Raw genomic sequence first — 6,304 nt, forward strand, 5'->3', positions numbered from 1 at the left:
TCCACGATCAGCCATAATCAGGTCATGTTGATCAAGCAAATAAACAAAAAAACTGCTTTTTCCAATCTCCTTGTCAGATATACTTCCTCCATACAAGCTACTCACAAATGTAATCCAAACATTTTGGGAAATTCCTACAAGACCTTTGAATGTGTTGTGGGACTTGTATTCAGAATAAAGTTCACTGTGTTTCTCAAGGTCTTAAGGAGTCTGGCATTTTATTTCTGTGCAGTCTATTATGCATCTCATAATTTCAAACTAGCCCTTATAAACTTCTGGTAGATGTTGTTTAATCTGCTCTTTAGAAAACCATATAGATAAGCTTCCTAGCATCAAATATAGGTAATTAGCCCATGTTATAGTTAGATCTGAAACAACTTGGTCTGAAACACTAAACCTACGCGTAAGATCACGTTCGAATAAACCAAGTTTTAAACGGGTTAAAAAAAGCTAAAACTTATCAATCGGTTGCAAACTTCTGGCGCAACCAACATTGCGTCCAGGAAACCTCTTTTCTTTCCCTGTCATGAAAGGAAATTTATTTTCAAAATTACTAGAATCAGTATTATCACGTAAAAAAGTGAAATAAGTTAATTTTGAGGCATGAAGCCCAGAATTCTAATAAAGTTACATAGTCTGGAAATCCAGCATAAAATGTTATATCTTCATTACTACTTGAAAATCTTTCCAGACCAAACTTGGAAATCCTCTCCTTTGCTTTAAATTCTTGTAATTCTTGAAGCAGCCTTCCATTTTCCATCTTTATTTCTTCTATCCACTTGTCAAGTGTTGTTGGACCGAACACAACAGAGTCCTTTTGGAAATCTTCTGCAATCCCTTTCTGGTCTTTATTTTTATGAGCACTCTCGGCTCTTGTTATCCCTTCAGATTTCTCATATCTCCTCTTCAGCGTTTTCGCTGTACAAAGCGATCCTTCATCCACTTTTGTCCAAGGAAAGACCGATGGTACGCTTCCCGGCTTAAAGTCTTATCTATGACCAGTCAGACTCCGTTTAAAATCCGTCGGCAAGAAGTGTTCAGAACAACAGAACTTTTTTCCTACCGTGCAAAGATGGCATCACCTCTTTTCTTACGAATTTCCCACTTCTTCATTTGTTGTGCGTCCGATGGAAACCGGCATGAAACGATAAATCGGGTCGATTTTCACTTCGGTTATTACAGTTTGCAGCTGCGCAACATTTGCGACCAATTTTTTCCTCCTTGCTAGCAATTTGCACGGTTGAAGTAGCTTTAAATTTGCCCACGACCCCGTTCTTGTTTGTTTTGTCCGACATTTTTCATGCTGCGAGGGCTATTAAGAGCAGGTATATCTCTGAGAAAGTCAAGCAAGGTTGGCAATGGAAATCTTAAACTCCCCCTTCATTTTTTGTGTGGAGATATGTTGCCTGGCAGGATGAACAAAAAAAACCATATTTGAACCAGCTGAGGTCCGTTGCCATGGTAACCGCCATTAATCATGACAGCCACAAGGCCATGTTTTGACAATCAGGTCTTTACGAATCTTTCAATCGATTTCAGCTGCCTGTTCAGTAGAAAATATCCAAGACGTTAGGTGATCGATGTGCTTATCCGAAAGAGCAGAATTTCCAGCGGGGCTCTTTTTCTGCTTGGATGATTTAGGTGAAGATCGAAGTTGACTTCTCTTTCTTTTTCCAGACAAAGGACGAGAACGGCACTACCTTGTTCGATTTCCACCTTATCCTCTCTTACACTGACTTCTGAACTGCTGGATACTTCAAAATCTTCGTCTGAAACATCACTTAATTTATCGGAGTAATCACATGATTCATCCTCACTGCTATCAGCCATTTTGGTTTCGCTTTGATGGTAATACAAACTGTAGACTTCAAGCAACAAACAACAATTTGAACGCACTTTAATATATCACGTAGAACAAGCATTCCGGTAATGGAGTAATTCAACTGATCGAGCGGTGATTAAGCGTGAGTGGGTCAACTAAAAAGAGACAAAATTTCGGTTACAAAGTAAATCTAATGAAACCTGAACAGAAATTAATATACTTACAAACTATAATTAGTTGGCTTTCTAAAAGGACGAGAGTACAACCAAAACCCAACTAGCATAATAATTTTTTACGAGTCACACCTCCAGTTTCCATATTTCTATAGAATCCCGAATCTCGGGCTCTAAAAAGGCCAAATCCCGGATCCCGAAAACCCTATTAGGGACCCTCATCAAACAGATCAAACACCTCTGAGCTGATAGCAGTAAACAAAGAAGGCTTGGAAACAATAACCAACAATTTTAATCAAAAACTAAAGCTAAAATTACATGCACAGTAATCTCTTTCACAACATTTTCCTTTTGACTGTCAATCTTTACTCCCTCTCTCTTCAGTTTAGAACAATAGCAAAAATCTTACTAATTTAAAAGTCAACCTAAAGCGTAGTAAATTCGCTTACTCGACTGCAATTTCACAGTCAAGCAAAGCACTGAGCTCACCACTGGACATCCATTTCACACAAAAGGCCTATAAACGTGAATGTTGAAATATGTTAAGAATCTCTGTTAACACGAAATTGCAAACGTTTTCAGGCCTTCTTCGTTTTTTTGTGAGTTTTACAAAATATGTGATGCAGCGAGGCATATTTTAAGAGGGAAAACATTACCTGAACGCTAACCGTTATAAATAAGTGTTTTGTCTCTCGCTATGTTTCTCTCAGCTTTACGGTGATTTTCATTGAAATTTTCTCCCCTTTTCCTTCCTCGGCTACTCTCGAGGCTTTCTTCGCTTAAACTTCTCAAATTTTGTCGCCTCTTATCTCATACTCTTTCGCTTTTCTTCGACTTTTTCGCTCTTTATCCCGTTGCTCGTCACTAATATGATTTCCCGCTAGAAAAACGAGGGTTGCCAATTTCAACACTGCCACGCGATATCCCGTCAAAGAAAATTACAATACAATACATACTTAATTGACCACTCCCCATAGGGGCTTTTCAGGGCCAATGAAACGAAACGAAACGACAGAACACAACAACTACAACTGTTAAAATTGCACGTACACTCCCTTCCTCACAGGTTCTCCTGCCTCCCCACCCCGACAGTCCGTACCGGCGGACGGGCGGGCGTACGTGACGTCATAACCAAGATTTCTCGCTTTGATAGATTTCCAAAAAAATCTTACCCATGATGCTCTGCTAGCGCGCCTGAGCTCTGCCAGAAATCTTTCAGAATGCTGATATGTTACAATAACCTCATACGAAACATGCTTTTAAATAACTGGATAATTTGCATTTGCAAAAAAAAAAAAAAGCTCTGAGGCTACAGCCGAGTAAAACGTTCGTCCTAATTGGTTCAATGCTTTATCAAAGTGGCGTTGTTTGACGTCGTTTAGGTAAAGGATGGACAAACCCAGCTAACCCTAATGAACTCCTGCAAAATTTGTTTTGATAAGTCATGATGTTGCACTAAACCATAACGTGAATCCCAAATAAAAGAATCGATAGTTGTTCGCTCAATATTTGAAACCTTAATACTTACCAAGAGTAAAGAGCTTTTCATTTGCTTTACAACAGGCCTTCTTGTGTCTCCTCTTTCTGTTTGCTGTTAATTTAGCTTTCCTCGCGTGACCTTTGTCTGCTCTCATCTGAACCCTCATTCCACTGGAGAAAAGCCACTCAATTTTTATTGGGAAACTAATTTTAATATCTCATAAAGGTTACTTCAGAGTGATGGTGGTTAGTCTTGAGTAAGGTTTTGATGCTAAGGGCCGATATTAGTCACTGTCGAGGACCTTCAAATTTGGCCCATTGTTACCCCATTTTCCCCTTTCTTTTCCCCTTTCTTGAAAGGGAGAACGGGATAAGGCGTTCCCCTTTTTGTTTGAGAAAGAGAGAGAGCGCGAAAAAAAATTGTGACGAACGTAGTTTGGGTAAACTTCATTTGGTATGCAATACTCACTATTATTGGAGGCATTTCGTGTTCAGAGAATGAACTTCTTGAAGATTTATTGTACGTGAACAGTGTACGTGCTCACTGCTCAGGAGCCTTGATTAATTATGGTCTAAAGGTCTAAGCAAGTGTCGAAAAATGTGCCGTCTAAATTTTGAAAAATCCCTTACCTGCATGACAGGCCAGAAAGATCAGTATCTGAATCTGAATATAACAGGAATTATGTGTTTATTCAAATTAATGGTATTAAATGACCATCGTTGATCACGACTCAGCGCAAACTGAGCTATCAAAGTGTAAAAAAAATTAGTTTAAAATGACGTTTGATTTCTTCAGTCGAGATTAAAAACCCGAATCCTTGCACTCTTAAAAGTGCCTTGTGCTTTGACAGAATAATCCAAACCAAGGCAGTTAAGTCATGTCGAATGAGAAGAGCAGTTCTTGAATACCTGCAAGTCGTTGAGTGTTGAAACTTTGTTTTTAATGTAAAAATCCGTCAAAACTTTTAATCGGAAGAGAACTGGATGAGATCAAGTTCTGGGGAAAAAATTATTTACTGACATTACTTTATCGCGATGCTTTTCACATTCATGAATCCACGCAAAGAATATTCTAATATTAATATCTCCTTATTCATTCTTATGTGTTTATGTGAGACTCAACTCAGTCGGAAAAAAGAAGAAACGTAAAGCTCAACATACAACTTGCTTCCTCGCGTGACGAACTATCTTACGTGACTATTGAGCGAGCGACCGTGCAGGTTTCGCGCGCTTATATTTAGGTTGCTGTTGATTGGTCAAAAATGAAAACTTGTTAAACCTGTCAATCGAGTCGTCCAGCAAAGAGTCGTGCAAACATTTGCATTACATGTAAAGAAAACAAAGATGGAATATCGGAAAATTTTTTATTATAAAGTGTACAGAGATATTAACAACCAGTCCGGGCCATAACCATTTCTGGATATCGGTTTCGAGCTTTGTGATTGGTTGAGATCAAAACCAAAACAAAGTAAATTTGGCCGAGAGGTACTTGAAACAAGAAGAAGCTGAATTTTTTTTCTGGCGGCCATGTTGTAATGCGGCATTTAGCCGAAAACAAAATTCGCTAATAAAAACTGCACGTAACAAAGAATTATAAATATTCATTTTATTCCAAACATTCAACATGCATGTCCTATACTTTCTCGCATTCTGGAAGAGTAGAGTGGATTCTTTCCATGCTGCGGTCCTTCCACCCAGATAATCGCAGGGATATAAGCTCCCCCGCCAGCCTGTTTGTTTCTGGAGAACCTCTGGGTAGAGTTTGGCCTGGATGTTATTGTCGGCTCTCTGTTGATTTCCCTATTTTGGGTTACAAAAAAACGAAGTAATTAAGGGTGAACCAAATGACGCGCGCTAAGAACAATAGGGACGGGAGAGGTGTGAGATCGCGGAGTCGGGATAATTTCGTTTCTTCAGTATAGAACGAGGAAAGACAATACCTTGCTATTCTCCGACTTTTAAATAGGTATATATCAATTTTCAGTAACAGTAAAGCAAGAAAACAGTAACTTACCCTTCAATCCTGGTTATTTTGCCACATCGGAGCAAACCATGCAGCTGTGTGTTCAGAAAGTGCTGAACCCTGCCGATCTGTTGCCCTTTGACATCTTCTAAAGTGTATGTCTTTCTCTGCGATTTGCTGAAGATCTGGACTTCTCGTAGAGCCTCTCTCGTTCCATTTCTCGTGGAAGAAGACAGACCAGTGCATGCCGGTCATACGTGTTGCCGTCTTCACTCTGAATAACAAGCAGTGTTTCACGTAGAGCTTTGATCTTGAAATAATGATACCTGGAAAATAAACGACAATGAACGCATGAGTAGGTTAAGTACAGGAAAAAATAAAAGCAAGCAGTTACAATCGATTTTAAGACGAATACACAGAAACGAATTCAATGCAAGAGAATCATACAAGGTATTTTGCGCGCTAATGATCGATTCGCGGGAGAATTATCTCAGAACACTCTAAATGCGGTCCTATTGCTTTTAGTCAGCATTATAATATATCCTTTACACTTACCCTTTGATTTGAACACTCTGTATAGAAATTTTGTATAGGTCCATCACTGCAAAATGTGAAAGCGTCCGGTGTTTTTAACGAGTTTTGCAAGTTCCTTTGGTGTGTTGTAGACGAAAATTTCACTCTAATCAATCCGTGTAATTAAACTGCATCCTTTGTTTCCGGAATGCTGTCAATAGAGACACTTCGGCAAGGCTTTCAACCAATGTGATTTCTTTATTTCCATCTCCGTGCCGCTCTACTTGCAATATTTCCCGGATGCGATATCTGAAGAAGTGAGAGCCCAGACCGACTGTGAACAAATGCTTCTTT

At 39.1% G+C, this 6,304-nt stretch overlaps 1 pseudogene; it reads right to left on the reverse strand.

Moving 5' to 3' along the window:
• Positions 1–5,080: 5,080 nt before the first annotated feature.
• LOC137995532 (uncharacterized) lies at positions 5,081–6,036 on the reverse strand (annotated as a pseudogene).
• Positions 6,037–6,304: the final 268 nt, after the last annotated feature.

This window comes from Montipora foliosa, chromosome 3 (assembly GCF_036669935.1).
Source record: "Montipora foliosa isolate CH-2021 chromosome 3, ASM3666993v2, whole genome shotgun sequence".
NCBI classification, from domain to species: Eukaryota; Metazoa; Cnidaria; class Anthozoa; order Scleractinia; family Acroporidae; genus Montipora; species Montipora foliosa.